This window comes from Odocoileus virginianus, chromosome 14 (assembly GCF_023699985.2).
Source record: "Odocoileus virginianus isolate 20LAN1187 ecotype Illinois chromosome 14, Ovbor_1.2, whole genome shotgun sequence".
Classification (NCBI taxonomy): Eukaryota; Metazoa; Chordata; class Mammalia; order Artiodactyla; family Cervidae; genus Odocoileus; species Odocoileus virginianus.
Genome location: NC_069687.1, coordinates 16,227,113 through 16,244,884, shown reverse-complemented (window position 1 = coordinate 16,244,884; position 17,772 = coordinate 16,227,113). Strand labels below are relative to the sequence as shown.

Sequence of the window (17,772 nt, the reverse complement as noted above, 5' to 3'; positions counted from 1 at the left end):
CTACTCATTCTGCTTGCTTGCTGGTGTGGGTCCACCCTCTGGCCCCGAGAGAGTGGGTGGCTCTGCGACCTCGGGCCCGGCCTCTTCTGTGTCTCCTCCCTTGGAGGTAGCACTGGCCTCTACCCCTTTGGCCTGGTGCTCCTGGCTCTGAGGAGTGGCAACAGCCTTCCCTTCCTGGGCAGTGCCTTCCTTGCTGCAGGGAACCATCTCCCCCTGTTCCTGCTCTGCCTCTGCGGGTGAGGAGGCAGACAAATCACCTCCACCCTCCTTCCAATTTCTCTTGAGGACAGGCCACTCAATTTGAAAGGCTTCTTGAAAGAGAAATCCTTCCTCTTCTTGGCGGTCTCCATGGGGGTACCCCTTGCCCCCTTGGCCTCAGCTCCCTGCCTAGGGGGTGCTGGCTCGATGGCATCGCCAGTGGCCCCGGCTGCTTCCTCTGTTCCCTTCTTGGGGGTTGGGTCCCCTTCATCTTTGCAGGGATAATCTCCATAGCTTTTCACGTGGCCATTCCCCTGTCTGTCAGCTTTGGAGGGGGATGCATCTGCTGCCTCCTTGGCGGTCAGGTCACTCCTGGGAACCTTGGAGCTCTGACTGCCCATGGTCGAGGGTTTCTGCTGGGGGGTCCCAGAGCCACCCCAGAGCAGGGAATTGTTTGGTTGGGTGGGCCTGGAGAGTGGAGAAATGGGGATGAGGTCTAAGGGGGAAGGGTGTTAGGGGAAACCGAGGTGCACCTCTGCGGGCTGTGACCACCACTGCTCCACTTCTGACCAGAATGCCTTTGCATTATTTTAATTTTATAAAAATTTGAGAACTGAAAATATTTATACAGGAAAATTATTTGATTTTTATCAAATGAAATTTAGAAATGAAGCAGGATCTGTGAAATTTAATATATCATGTTTTGTATAATATATGAATTCTGGACATTTTGTTTTCATCCTCGGGAAATTTTAGGGAGAAATGGCTTAAATATAGATGCTGTAAAACAATCAAGATAACTATACAACAAAGATATAATAATCAAAACAGTAAGTTCCTAACATAAAAGGACAAACATAGAGTAATGGAACAGAATGCAGAGCCCAGAAACAAATCTTCACATATGTATAGCATTTGAATATGAAGCAAACAAAACTTGTTAGGAAAATGGCAGTCTTTAATAAAGGAAGTTGAGAAAACTACATAATCACATGGGAAAGAAAGGAACTGCATCCCTATTATACATTGCTCACAAGAATTAACTCAAAATTAAAGATTTAAACATATCACCTGAAACCATACAACTCTCAGAAGAATATTTAGGAAAAATTTTATTGACATCTATCTTGACAATATTTTTTTTAATATGACACCAAAAGCACAAGCATAAAAGCAAAACTTAGTAAGTGGGACTATATCCAATCAAAAGCTTATGTGTAGCAAAAAAAGTAATGAACAAAAGGAAAATATATTCTACAGAATGTGAGAAAATATTTTCAAATCATATATGTGAAAAGTGGTTGATATCCAAAATATATAAACAATTCATGTAACTGAGTATCAAATAGTTTGATTTTAAAGATGGGTAAGGAAATCGAATAGGCATTTCTCAAAAGGAACTGTACAAATGGTCAACAGATACGTGAAAATATTATAAAAATCACTAATGCAAATCCAAACTCTAGTTATATAACATCTCATGCTTGTTAGATTGGCTATTATGAGAGAGAGAGAGCAATAAATTGTTTGTGAGGATGTGGAGAGAAGGGAAACTTTCTTGCCCATTATTGAAGGGAATGCAAATTGGTCAGGTGTTATGGAAAACAAGAGTTTCCTCAAACAATTAGAAATAGTACTAATATATAATCCCACAATTTTATTTCTGCGTATATATCCAAAGGAAATGAAATCAGGATCTCAGAGAGATATCCTCATTCCCATGTACATTAAAGCACTATTCATAATAGTTTCCAATAACTGTTTCCAAGCTATGGAAACAGCCTGTTTATCTATGGATAAACAAAGATATGTTACATACATAATGTATAGTGTATAGTTACATACATATGTATATATATACACACATATAAATGTATATATAATGAAATACATTCTATCCAGTCACTAGAAAAAGGAAAATTCTGAGCTTTGTTACATCATGGATGATCTTTGAGTGAATTGGCCTAAGTGAAATAAATCATTCTGAGAAAGACAAAAACTGCATTATTTCACTTATATAGAGAGTCTCTAAAAGTCAGACTCATGGACAGTATAATAGTGGTTATCAAAGATTAGGAATTGAGGGGAATGGAAGATTTTAGTAGAAGTGTTCAATCTTCCTGTTACAAGATGAGTAAGTTCTGGGGTTCTAAATCATGGCATTTTGACTATAGTTCATAATGAAAGTTGTTAGAACAGATTTTTCATGTGCTCTCATCACAAGAAAATAAATGATTATGTCAGGAAATGAAATTAACCCTACTGTCTTAATCATTTCAGACATTTACATGTACCTAGTCAATATGTTATAAAAACTTCCTTGGTGACTTAGCAGTAAAGAATCCTCCTGCCAGTGCAGGAGCTTCAGGTTTGATCTCTGGATCAGGAAGAAACACTGGAGACAGAAATGGCAATCCATTCCTGTATTCTTGCCTGGGAAATCCCTTGGACTGAGGCTGGTGGGCTACAATCCATGTGGTTGCAAAGAGTTGGACACAACTTAGCAACTAAACAATAACAGTAGCAAAGTCAACACATCACACACCATCAATAAATACAATGTTAAATAATTATATTTCAATAAAGCTGTACATATTTTTGAAAAAATTTTCTTATTTCACAGCTTAATAAACTTGGTAATTATTCTGACAGTAAAAGCCCCCAGGTGGTGCTAGTGGTAAAGCAACTGCCTGCCAATGCAGGAGATGCAAGAGATGTGGGTTTTGATCCCTGAGTCAGGAAGATCCCCTGGAGTAGGAGATGGCAACCGGCTCCAGTATTCTTGCCTGGAAAATTCCATGGACAGAGGAATCTGGTGGGTTACAGTCCCTGGGAGCACAGCGAGTCCGCACTACTGGGCAAGTAAGCACACAGCAGCACCCACAGTAGCAGAGATTGAGAGTCATACTAGATTGCTCTTTCTATTATCATTCTCTGCCAGAATTGAGCCGCTTAGAAACTCTTTACCAGGTTTTTCCCTGTCCAAAGCATCTCATCATTGTAAAAATAAAACTAGTTCCTATCTAACTTCTTTGCAAAGTTAAATTTTCCAGAAGTAACTAAGTATAAGATAAATAAATTAATCCACAACTTCCATTATATTGATTACATTAATATCATTTCTATATATATACTAATATTATGTATATATAATAAATGTACATTGAAATTATGCACATTTATCAATGCAAAACCCCTTAATCTTTTTAAAGAAAAAATAAATATTTACATAAAGAAAGAAAGAAATTTTCCAATGAAGAAATTAAGATCACAATGTGGTAACAGAAAAGAGTAAACTTTCTTGTGAATATTATGTGGTGGTCACTATATCTTTTTTGTTTGTACCAATGTCTCAACATCAGCTTCTGCTGGATCACAAAATATTCCTGGAAATTTCACAGGGTGCTGCTTACAGCTGACCTTTACTCTTCACAAAGCGAGAAAAGATAATGCCTTATATAAAATATAAAAAACTTGCACTAGGGATAGGCTGGATAATCACAAATATGTGATTTTTTTGTCACAAGAACAGTTTTTCCTTTTTCCTTTAGAAATATTTTTATTTCAGTTTTGTAATTTCATTTTTAAGAAATTGAAACCAGGCATCAGCCTCTATTTTACTTTATGCCATCATCAAAATTTTAACACTTTCCATGCCCTGTGAAGTCACTTAGTCATGCCCGACTCTCTGCGACCCTGTGAACTGTAGCGAGTCAGGCTCCTCCGTCCATAGAATTCTCCAGGCAAGACTACTGGAGTGGGTTGCCATTTCCTTCTCCAGGGGATCTTCTTGACCCAGCAATCAAACCCAGTCTCTTGCATTGCAGGCAGATTTTTAACATCTGAGCAATCAGGAAAGCTATACTCTCCAATATTTCTAGTTGTAATTCAAACTGAATATCAGCAGAAGTTTCTTTTCTACTATACATACAAATAATGAGAACATGTCCTCTTAAGTATTACTAAGCTTAAATATTTTTTAATTACTATCTAAAAAATACTCTAAAGGAACGTTGTACTTGACCCCAAGATGTGAGCTGTATAGTCAAATTTATTTTGGGTAAAATTATGGAAAAATCAATCTACTCATTCTATATTTTATTCTCCCAGAAAAATGTCTTTCCTTCATATTCAAAATTGATATTAAAGAAATTCTGTAATAAAAATTTGAGTGAATTTACCCTGTACACACTTGACATAAAAAAGTAGAATTGAGTAGAATATTTTGCTTTCAAAATGTGAGCATATATTAAAGCAGGGGTTGAAAGTTGTATGTTCTTATGGTCAGGAAAAGCCACCTCAAGTTTAAGAAGAAAGATCTCTGTGACTTGAGGAGAATATGGATCAAAGAATTGTATAATTATATCAAATTGATATAAAAGCGAGAAACCTATGCTCTTTGCAAACTTAGGTTTCACTATTAAATCTAAAATAAAACAAGAAATTTTATACAAAACAAAATACTGCAATCAGATGTATTCGCAGCATGGATAACTCATCCAATAGTTTAGAAGACATGTTCTCTGAAAAGCAGTGGGTGCATTTCCCTTCCATGGACTGTTTGAGTTCTTCTGGAGAGCCAAGTGTTGTGCATCCATCTGTTACTAGATGTGAGACAGTGTTTTCAGTCCATGCTACTATCATGAAATACCACAGACTAAGTGACTTAAACAACAGAAATGTGTTTCCTACAGTTCTGGAGGCTAGAAATCTGATATCAAGTTTCCAGCATGGCTGTGATAGCGCTCCTTCTGGCTCAGAGACACTTTCTCACTACGTTCCCACATGGCAGGAAGAGACAGGCGAGAAAGAGAGAGTGAATGCACGTTGATATCTCTTTTTATAAAGGGGGCTAATCTTGTCATCATTCTCATGATCATGTCCTCATTCTCATGACCCCATCTAAATCTATTTATCTCTCAAAAGGCCCAACCAAACCTATTTATTACTCAAAGGGCCCAAATCCCATCATACGGGTGATAGGGCCCACATGGGGTCTCATTGATAAGACAGCTCATTATGTCAACTTTGCAAACAAAAAATAAAATCACAGTGATCCATGCGACTGACCAAATTGCCCAAATGGCATTCTGTTTTCTCACTGGCACCTATCTTCTCAAAGCTGTGAGACCACCAGATTCTAGACCTCTGGATACATGAACACAGGACTCAACTACAGGCTGAAAATTAACCATCCCTTCAGAGAATGTTTCATTGGTGGGGTATAAGAAGGACCCTGTCAGAAAGGGAGGACACTGGTCCTCCTTAAGAACACATCATCCTCTCTTTTCCCTCTAATAATTTCCCTTTTCTTGCCTAACTCTCTGGCTCACTCTCTTTTTTTCTGCACTTACCTTACAATGGAGGAGGGGGTAGTTAGGGCTCCAATACAAGAACTGGGGGGAATATTTAAGTTCATTAAAGTTAAAAAATTAGATTTCTGAATTTTTACAACAATCATAAAAAGTGAAAGTGTTAGCTCAGTCATGTTTGACTCATTGCAAACCCTGCTTAAAAAGTGGGGGAAGTTATACTGCTCACCTTCTAGGTCAGAAAAATGAGGCAAAAATTTCAGTTGGCCAGTCACACAGAAAGTAGAGGATAGATTCTAAAACTTAGGCAGTTACGTTTCAAAGGTCTATGCTCACATCCTTACATCATGTGTTAGTTGCTCAGTCATGTCTGACTCTTTGAAACTCCATGGACTGTAGCCCACCAGACTTCTTTGTCCATGAAATTTTCCAGACAATAATACTGGAGAGAGTTGCATTTCCTACTCTAGGAGATTTTCTTGACCGAGGGATAGAAGCTGAGTTTCCTGTGTCTCCTGCATTGGCAGGCAAATTCTTTACCACTGTGCCTCCTGGGAAGGCCATCATAAATGACCCAAGCACTATTAATATAAAATTAAATAGGACCTACTATGAACATGACAAGCAATTTCAAACATATGTATTAATTTTGATGCTATTTACTAAATATAGGTCTCTGATTGGAAGACAAGATATGAAAGTTACTTTTAACTCTAAATTTTGGATAAGCTGGAATTTTGATGGATAAATAGATGTGACCATAGAGTATCTCAATCAGTACTTCTTTGATTTGGCCTATTAAGAACTATAATGGGGCAGAATTTGAATTAATTAATTAAATACAAAAACAAATGTATTTCAATAATCCAGGGTAAATGAAACTATTCAAAATATCTGAACTGGCTTCACTACTAGAATTACTGGTAGAAGATCAGTGTCTCTCTCTATAAAATGGTTAAAAAAAAAGCAGATAAAATAAAGAAATCATTTCTATGAGAGTAATAAGGTCCTCCTAAAGCAGAAAGAAAATAAAATTCCAGAGAAAAAAGAAAATCAGAGAGGTGAGCTGGATTCTGCTGCCATTTTCCCCCAGGGACATTTGCTAATTCAGGTGGGATGTTGAGCAGATTGTAAAGCCTTAACCAAACAAGTACAAAGGACTGACTTGACAATGAGTGAGTCATTATGGAACACAATATAATTTACAGCAGAGATCTGGGTGACCTCAAATACATATCCCTTCAGGAGGTTTGTTTACTCTTGGGTCTCTATAGATTAGGAAACCAAATACCTATGAGCAAAGACTGAAAAACTAAATGGATTTTTGTAATCCTGTGAGATAGAGAAAGACTAGAGTTTAAGACTCCACCAGAGAGAGGAATTCTGCAGAGCATACCAGGTTGAAACAACAAAGTGCCAAGGATGAGTAAGAGCAGACCATTATCTTTTGAATCTGAGAAGGATTCTCAGAGGCAATATCTCTATTGCTGGCTTAGAAGATGCATGGGATTATGTAGCAAGGAATTCAAGTGGCTTCTGGGGGCTCTAACCAATAGCTGACAGGTAACAAAGGAATGGGAGCCTGTAGACTAAAAAAATGCTCAGAGTGAGATTTAGGAGTTAGGTTTTATTGGGGGCAATATGAGGAGTGTGATCTGGGAGACAGAAGCTCAGATAGCTCTGAGAAACTGTTGCAAAGATGTAGGGTGAAAAGACTGTATATATGTGATTTTGGCAAAGGGGGAGTACATGCAATCAAGTACATATTTTTTATATAAAGTTTCTGCTGGTCTCATGAAGTTTCTGCTAGTCACAAAAATCAGCCATCACCGTGAAGGGTTTTAGTTCTAGATATGAGGAGATACAAGAATTGGGCTCATAAAATTGGCTCCTGAGAATATCTCTTATGGCTCAGACAGGAAGGAATCTGCCTGCAATGCAGGGGACATGGGAGGATCCCCTGGAGAAGGAAATGGCAACCCATTCCAGTATTCTTGCTTGAAAAATCCCATGGATAGAGGAGCCTGATGAGCTACAGTCCACAGGGTCACAAAGAATCAGTCGGATACAACTGAGCACGTGAGCATGAAGGAGAACAGAGTGCATCACTACAACCACAACAAAGGCCTGTCCTGCCAGTTTCCTGGAGCACAGAGCCTCATTTCTGCTCTCCACCCTCAACTCCTTTAGGGGGTGTTGGAGGTCAGCAGCTGCAGCAGCACATGAATTAATCCTTGTAGAGATAGAAGGTAAGCAACCACAGCAAGTGCCAATTTATGGTTGACAAACCTCATATTAGAACTGCAAAACTGAATTCTTCCATAACTATGTGAGCCTAGAAGAGGACTCCATGTTTCACATGAGAATGCAGACTGGCTGACATCTTCACTTTCAAGTCCCTGAGCTGATGACCCAAACACATTGTATCTGAACTTCTGAGCTATAGAATTGTGAACTGAAGAAGACGTATTAATTAATGTTTCATAATTTGAAAACTAAAGTGCACATTGGAAATCACATTTTAAATTTCCATAGAAAATATGGGTCAGGCGTAAGGATACATTATAATTCTTGCCAGCTATCATCAGGAAAATTGCAAGAACATTACATATATAGAGATACATTTATGGATAGTCTGAGTTTTTATTTTCCATGTCATTTAATGTTTACTTCTTTCTAGCAAGGTCTAAATCATATTTCAAAGGAAGATACATTGTTTGGAAGCAATAGCAAGTTTATTGAAAATAAAACTAAAGATTTGTGTATTCTCATATTGAAAAAATGCAATTTTTATATTTCAAGTCATCCTTTTTGAGTTTAGATGTCTTCTCTCTTCAACTCTTGAAGGTATTATGATATAAATTTTATTTATATATAAAATTATTGGTTAAAAGTGGTAGATTTCTGATGGGGAAAGCAATGAGATCCTGTTATATACTGATATTCTTCTCAAAATCATTTGAGAGGTTTGATATATTAAGGCGGTCTCTAGGAAAAAAAATGATATTACAAAATGCCTTTGGATATAAACATTTAAAAGTTCTTAAAAGGATATGTGTTCACATTTATTATGTTGTGTGAGCTTTGAACTTTTTATTGAAAAACTTCACAGCTCACAAATAAAAGAAAATATAAAATCACAGACAAGAGCAAAGTGCAGGGTAAAAGACCGTTACTTGCAAACTAATTTAAGTGGACTGGCGGGCCATACCTTTTACAGTGTTAGGTATGTGCCCATGTACAGAACAACTGGTAGCACTATAATATGTAAAAATATGAGAGTTTACCAAAACTAGTACATTACTAATTTATGGTTTAATCACATTTCATTAAAAGTATATTTATTGTAAATGTCAACTGTACTCAGATAAACTCCTGTTTTGTCTATGAAATGTGGAGACTGATCTATTTCAACATTATTTAATTTATATTGTGTTTATTATATGTAGGAAACATTTCACTGTTTACAAACTCTGCTTGTATAAATAAGTAGATACAGAGAATTTTAGTAAGTAAATATAGGACTTTAGTAAGTAAATATAGTTTTTCTCAGAGTTACTTTTATGGGAAGGATTTATTGTATTTGAATAAAAACTGAAATAATTTTTAGCTGTAAAACTGAATCTGACACTCAGAACTACATTTCAACTGTGGTCACTATATAATCAAAACATGAGTGTGATAACTGTGAAAGCCAGGCTATACAAGTTTGAGTTTTAATTGCTAGCCATGTTAAGTATCATTTGAATCTAATATTATAAATAAGCATTATATATTAATTACTGAAAATTTTCTGTCTGAAAGACGTGTATACTTATATAAACCATAATACTTTATAATTACAACAATATAATTATCAAATTTAATAGAAATCAAAACTTCACCAAAAAAGTAATTGATTCTGTAGCAAATAAATAAGGCAATATATAAAGGTGCCTGTGTGTATAAAACATGTGTTTCAATCCCATCAAGAAAAGTGTAGAAGCAAACAGTATAAGGAGAATTAAAATTTCAGAGAAAGTAAGTCATTTCAAGATCAAATTGTTATACCTCCCTATGTTTTTTCTTATCCTAGTACATGAATGATCACTTGTCATGACCAGGTGAAAATGTCAATGGTCTCAAAATTTGATATGGAAAAATTTTAAATTAAGAGGAACCAAATGTACAGCTGGCTTTGGCAATAGAAGATTTGTTATATCCTAGTATTGCACAGATATATACCATATGTTGATTTAAAAACTTGTTCCTCTGAGGCAGATAATTTATTATTTATACATTACAATCCATTCTTAGAATTGATATTTCTGTAATTATTTCTTGTATAATTTTCCCTGTAGACCTGCAAGGTTATTTCAACCTTCAGACACCATTCTCAAAGCACGAGAAGGAAGCTGATCCCTGTTTAGGAAAGAGTTCCACATTGTAAGGAGAAAATCCACCCCAAAGTATATTGTTATTTACTTTGAATTGAAACAGGCTATTGAGATAACAAATCCCCTTGAGATTAAAGGAGAAAACTTTGGATAAAGTGAGAAGTAGTATTGACTGTGAACAATGTTTTCGAAATAGCTCTTTGTCTGTTTCCATCTAGTTATTTTTCAGTTAATTTTTAGCCTCTTACAACTTCAGGAATGATTAGATGCAACACCATGTATATGCAATGCAAAGCAAATTCTTCAGTAAGTAACATATTACCTAGAATCAGCACCAAATTTCTCAAGTTTTAAAATGACTAGGAGGTTCCAAAAGTATTCTTTATTTGTATATATACATATTTACTTTTTAATTTGGGCTTCCCTTGTGGCTCAACTGCTAAAAAAATCCGCCTGCAATATAGGAGACCTGGGTTTGATCCCTTGGTTGGGAAGGCACCCTGGAGAGGGGAAAGGCTACCCATTCCAGTACTGTGACCTGGAGAATTCCATGGACTGTATAGTCCATGGGGTCACAAAGAGTCAGACATTACTTTTACTTTCAATTTTTAATTTGTAATTAAACTATAATTAAACAAATGACTTTAACATTTTTAATATTTAATATATATTCTTAAAACCATATATAATTAATATATTATATATATTTATATATAATATATATAATATAATATATAATAATTATAAATATATATACACACACACATATATTTGTATGAGTGATTAGTGTGGGGATAGCTATCAAGTAATATTGGAATTAACTAGCAAACAGGGAAGTTTGGCATATTTGATAAATTACCAATTAAATCACTTTTAGAGAACTATTTTCAGTAATTATGACATGCTAAACTAAAAGCTGTAATCATTTTAACATGTATCTATGAAATATATCTATTTAGTGGGCTAATTTTTAGATGAGTCAAATCAATTTAAAAAGATGGCCCTTGGACTTAATCGATGATAAAGTGAAGGGCTCTAAAGGCAATACAAAAGATAAAATTTAAACAGTTACAAAGTAATCACATTACAGAATGCTTACGGATAAAATTGCCTGAAACATATATGAAAATAACTAGGTAAAATACCCTGAGGAACCTCTCCACACATGTGTTCTCACTTCCTCTCTCTGTCTATCTCTCACACACACAATGAGAGTTTACCATTTATAATCACTTACACAATATAATATAAAATGATATGCTAAAAAAGTAAAGTTTTACTAAACTGACACTGAAAGAACTGGTTATCTTTGAAAAAATTGAAACTAAATTAATTTCTTGAAAGTAGGGACATTATTCTGATCAGAACTGAAAAATTCTTGACACATGAAAGGTACCAGGCAAATATTTGTGAAACTTTTTCAGTAAATAAATGAGCAAATATAATATTGAGAAACATCACACAAAGGCATATCAAGTTTAAAATTTTTGCCAGCAATATTTTACATGTAATATTTGTGGGATACAGTTATGAATCACAAACTAGAATCAAGATTGCTGGGAAAAATACCAACAACTTAAAAAATGCAGATGATACCACTCTAATGGCAGAAAGTGAAGAGGAACTAAAGAGCCTCTAAATGAGGGCGAAGGAGGTGAGTGAAAAAGCTGGCTTGAAACTCAACATTAAAAAGACTAAGACCATGGCATCCTTCATGGCAAATAAAAGGGGGGAAAGTAGAAGCAGTGACAGATTTTATTTTCTTGGGTTCCAACATCACTGTGGACAGTGACTGCAAGCCGTGAAACTAAAAGACACTTGCACTTTGGAAGGAAAGCTATGACAAACCTAGACAGTGTTTTGCAAAGCAGAGACATTACTTTGCTGACAAAAGTCTGTACAAAGTTATGGTTTTTCCAGTAGTCATATTTGGATGTGAAAGTTGGACCATAAAGAAAGCTGAGCTCCAAAGAATTTTTGCTTTCGAACTGTGGTTCTGGAGAAGACTCTTGAGAGTCCCTTGTACTGCAAGGAGATCAAACCAGCCAATCCTAAAGGAAATCAACCCTGAATATTCATTGGAAGGACTATTGCCGAAGCTGAAGTTCCAATACTCTGGCCAACTGATGCAAAGTGGTGACTCATTGGAAAAAACTCTTGCTAGGAAATATTGAATTCAAAACAAGGAGGTGGCAGAGAATGAAATGGTTAGATAGTCATGGAATCATATCAAACACTGGGAGATTGTGGAAGACAGAGGCATAACATTCCATGCTATGGTCCATGATCACAAAGAGTCAGACGTGACTGAGGAACTTAGCATTTAAACTGTATGCAGTGTTTTTTAATAACCACGTAGACTTCTCTGGTAGCTCAGCTGGTAAAGAGTCTGTCTGCAAAGTAGGAGACCTGGGTTCAATCCCCGGGTTGGGAAGATCTCCTAGAGAAGGGACAGGCTATCCCTGACTCCAGTATTCTTGGGCTTCCGTGGTGGCTCAAGGTGGTATTGAATCCATCTGCAATGTGGGAGACCTGGGTTGGGAAGATCCCTTGAAGAAGAGAATGACTGGTACTGTAGGGATAAAACTACAGATTATGAAATGGAGTAAATTTACTCACGATCTGACAATTTTTATTTATGCTAAAATGTAAAATGTTTAGTAGACCTTGGTGCTAGATGTCTTTTGTATTTCAGATATTCATCCTTTATCCTGAGTTTTATGAATGGACAACAATAATAGATTATTTTCCCTTTCTTTTACATATACTACACCATCACTTGTTGATCTCCAAAACTACCCATGCACCTGTAAATAGTCAATTTATTAACTCATAGCAAGGTATCCAGTTTATGTGTTCATACTTCCTGGTAGAAAGCTGACTGATAATGTATCCTTCAATTTCATACATAGAACCTAAGAATTGCCTCAGTATAAAAAAACGGCCACTTTTATAAATACAGATCACTTTCATAACTTTATATTACATTTTGTAGCTAATTCAAATTATACTAGAAGAATTTTCATGAAATTTTCAACATGTGCTTTTCTATGACTTTCCAATACTTCAATATATTAATGAGTATATGTAATATTTGACTTCCCTTCACAGAATAAATGAAGGTAATTAATTTCCCTTGTAATAAAAATGTTTGTGGTTGATTAGAGTTGCCTTTATGTGTACATTTTACATAGGAAATCAAAGTGGAAATTAGAATGTATCTTGAAACAAATGAAAATGAAAATACAACTTACTAAAACTTATGGAAAACAGTAATATTTTTAAAAAGCAGTACTGAGGAAAGTTTAAGGTTTAAGAGCAGTAAAAAAAAAAAAAAATTGCCTGATTTTACATCTCTAGGAACAAGAAAAATAAAATAAGCACATCCCTATGTTAACAGAAGAAAGGAAACACTAAAGATTAGAGCAGAACTTATAAAAAAGAAAATAGGAAAAAGTACAAAAGATCCATGTTGAAAATGACAATAGGCTTTTTGGAAAGATCAACAAAATTGACAAACCTTTAGCTAGACTAAGATAAAAAGAGCAAAGACTCAATTATTAAATAAATGGAATCAGAAATAAGTAGATATTGCAGCTGTTGACACAGAAATAAATAGGATCCTAAGAGGCTACAATGAAAAGTTATATGGGAACCAATTGAAAAAAAAAAAAAAAAAGATAAATTCCTAGAAGCATACAGGTTACCAAGATTGAATCATGAAGAAACAGGAAACTGAAGAGAACAATACCAAGTAATGACATGAATCTGAAATCATAAATCTCTCAACCAAAGAAAGTCTAAGACTAGACCTGTCAAATGGCTGTAATATACCTAATATACAAGAAACTTCTACAACTCAATAGCCAGACAAATGAAACAAACAAACAACAACAACAAAAAAATTCAAATAATCCATTTAAAAATTGGCAAGAGTACTTGAATACACATTTCCCAAAAAGACATATATTCTAGAGGGAAATTGGAAATTATGCACTGAAGAATTTTTATAAATTGCTTTCTCCTTTTTCTCTAGATGTTTTCCTCCAGATACATTTGGAGAAATGCAGAAATATATCTATCACAGCCTACTCCATACACATATATACATACAGATACACAAATGCATATATCTTCTATAGCTCACCAGGCTCCTATGTCCACGGGATTCTCCAGGCAAGAATACTGGAGTGTGTTGTCATCCCTTCTTCCAGGGGATCTTCCCAACCCAGGGATCAAACCTGCATTTCCTGTGACTCCTGCATTACAAGCAGATTCTTTCCCACTGAGCCACTAGGGAAACCCATATACCGTATAGACCTTGTCTACGATTCTAATGGTTGTCAGTTTTGTGATTCACAGTGCTTCCCAGGTGGCACTACTGGTAAAGAAAAGACAGTGAAAGTGTTAGTCCCTCAGTTGTGTCCCACAATTTGTGACCCCATGGACTGTAGTCCACCAGGCCTCTCTGTCCAAGGAATTCTCCAGGCAAGAATACTGGAGTGGTTTGCCATGCCCTACTCCAAGATATCTTCCCAGTCCAGGGATCGAACCCAAGTCCCATTCATTGCAGGTGGATTTTGTGCCACCTGGGCCATCAGGGAAGTCCCCACCTGTGCAAGAGAAATGCTGAAGATATAAAAATCTAACACTGAATTATACACACATTTTTTAGAGTATTAAAAATATAAAAAATATATGAAGTTGATTCTGAATTTATTTCAAAAGGAATAAAGAGGGATATACAATAAAAAAAAACTAAGATTATATCCCTATCTATCTATCATTTCTGTATAATGAGCTGTGACAAGTAAAACGTTGTTGTTGTTCAGTCACCAGTCATGTCCAACTCTATGTTAACCTATGGACTGCAGCACACCAGGCTTCCCTGTCCTTGACCACTTCCCAAAATTTGCCCAAGTTATGTCCATTGCATCAGTGATGCCATCCAGCCATCTCATCCTCTGATGCCCTCTTCTCCTCTGCTCTCAATCTTTCCATCATCAGGGACTTTACCAATGAGTCAACCATTTGCATCAAATGACCAAAATACTGGAATTTCAGCATCAGTGCTTCCAATGAGTATTCAGGGTTGATTTCCCTTAAGGTTGACTGGTTGATCTCTTTGCTGTCCAAGGGACTCTCAGGAGTCATCTCCAACACCACAGTTCAAAGTCATCAATTCTTTGGTGCTCTGCCTTCTTTAGGATCCAGCTCTCACAACCATATGTGACCACTGGGAAGATCATAGCCTTGACTATATGGACCTTTGTCAGCAGAATGACAAAGTGGACCTCTGCTTTTCAACATATTTTCTAGGTTTGTCATAGCATTCCTGCCAAGAAGCAACTGTTTTCTGATTTCATGGCTGCAGTCACCATCTTCAGTATTTTAGAGCCCAAGAAGAGGGAATCTGTCACTACTTTCACCTTTTTCTCTTCATCTGCCATGGAGTAATGAGGCTGGATCCCATGGTCTTAGTTGTTTTAATATTTAAATGTTTAATATTTAATGTTTTAATATTTAGTTTTAAGCAGGCTCTTTCACTCTCCTCCTTCACCCTCATCAAGAAGATCTTTAATTCCTCTTCAATTTCTGCCATTAGAATGGTATCATCCATATATCTGAGGTTATTGATGTTTTTCCTGCCTATGTTGATTCCAACTTGTAACTCATCCAGCCTGCTATTTCTCATGATGTGCCCAGCATATAGGTTAAACAAACAGGGTCAGAGTAGACAGCCCTGCCGTATTCCTTTCTCGATCTTGAACCAGTAAGTTGTTACATATTGGGTTCTAACTGTTGCTTCTTGACCTACATAGAGATGTATCAGGAGACAAGTAAGATGGTCTGGTATTTCCATCTCTTTAAGAGCTTTCCATAGTTTATTACAATCCACACAGTCAAAGGCTTCGGTGTTGTTGATGAAATAGAGGTAGATGTTTTTTTCTGGAATTCCCTTGCTTTCTCTATAATCCAGGTCTGAAAAGTCTGAAAGTGAAGTCACTGTCGTGTTCAACTCTTTGCAACCCCATGGACTGTAAACTACCAGGGTCCTCTCTCCATTAAATTTTCCAGGCAAGAGTACTGGAGTGGGTTGCCGTTTCCTTCTCCAGGGGACCAGGGATCAAACCCGGGTCTCCCGCATTGCAGGCAGATGCTTTACCTTCTGAGCCACCAGGGAAGACCTATGATCTAGGGAATGCTGGCAATTTGATCTCTGGTTCCTCTTCCTTTTCTAAACCCAGTTTGGACATCTGGAATTTCTTGGTTTGCATAATACAGAAAACTTGCATGCAAGATTTTAAGCATGACCTTACTAGCATGTGAGATGAGTACAATTGTCCAATGGTTAGCATATTCTTTAGTACTACCTGTCTTTGGAATTTGTATGAGAGTTGATCTTTTCTAGCCCTGTGGCCACTGCTGGGTCTTCCAGATTTGCTGACATATTCAAAGCAACACCATGATGGCATCATCTTTCAGGGTTTTCAGTAGTTCTACTGGAATTACATTGCATTCACTAGCTTTATTAACCACAATGCTTCCTAAGACCCGCTCTCCAGAATATCTGGCTCTGAGTGACTGACCATACTATTGCAGTAATCTGGTTCATTAAGATCCTTTTTGTACAGTTCTGTATATTCTTTCCATCTCTTCTTGATCTCATCAGTGTCTGTTAGATCTCTAACATTTCTGTCATTTATTGTGCCCATCTTTGGGCAAAATGTTCCCTTGATATCTCTAATTTTCCTGACAAGATCTCTAGTCTTTCCCCTCCTGTTGTTTTCTCCTAGTTTTATACACTTTTCATTAAAGAATGCCTTCCTGTCTCTCCATGCTGTTCTTTGGAAATCTGTGTTTAGTTGGATATACCTTTCCCTTTGTCCTTTGCTTTTTGATTCTCTTCTTTCATTAGTTATATGTCGAGCTTCCTCAGATAACCACTTTTCATTCTTGCTTTTATTTGGGGTTGTTTTGTTTGCTGCCTTCTGTACAGTATTACAGACCTCTGTTCATAGTTTTTCAGGCACCCTGTTTACTAGTTCTAACCCCTTGAATCTATTTGTTACCTCCCCGGCATATTCATAAGGGATTTGATTTAAGGTGTACCTGTCTGGTCTAGTGGTTTCCCCCAATTTCTTAAGTTTAAGCCTGAATTTTGCTATGAGAAGCTTATGATCTGAGCCACAGTCAGCTCCAGGTCTTGTTTTTACTGGCTGTATACAGCTTCTCCATCTTCGGCTACAAAGGATGTAATCAATTTGATTTCAGTATTGACCATGTGGTGATGTTCATGTGTAAGGTCATCTCTTGTGTTATTGAAAAAGGGTACTTGCTACAACCAGTGTGTTCTCTTGATAGAATTCGGTTAGCCTTTGCCCTGCTTCATTTTGTTCTCCAAGGCCAGACTTGCCTGTTACTCCAGGTATCTCTTGACTTTCTAATTTTGCATTACAATCCCTAATGGTGAATAGAAGAACATCTTTTTTTTTTTTTTTTTGGTGTTAATTCTAGCAGGTCTTCTAGGTCTTCATAGAGCCTATCAACTTCAGTTTCTTTGGTATCAGTGGTAGGGGCATAGACTTGAGTTACTGTTATGTTGAATGGTTTGCCTTGAAAACAAACAGTGATAATTCTGTCATTTTTGAGGTTGCACCCAAGTACTGCATTCTGGACTTTTTTGTTGATTATGAGGGCTATTCCATTTCTTTCATGGGATTCTTGCCCATAGTAGTAGATATAATGGTCATCTGAATTAAATTCACCCATTCTGTCCATTTACTTCACTGATTCCTAAGATGTTGATGTTTATTCTTACCATCTCCTGTTTAACCACAGTCAATTTATCCTGATTCATGGACCTAACATTCCTATACAATACT

The 17,772-nt window shown here is 36.5% G+C and overlaps 1 pseudogene; it reads right to left on the bottom strand.

The window, feature by feature from the left end:
- Positions 1-599, bottom strand: LOC110134251 (MARCKS-related protein-like; annotated as a pseudogene).
- Positions 600-17,772: the final 17,173 nt, after the last annotated feature.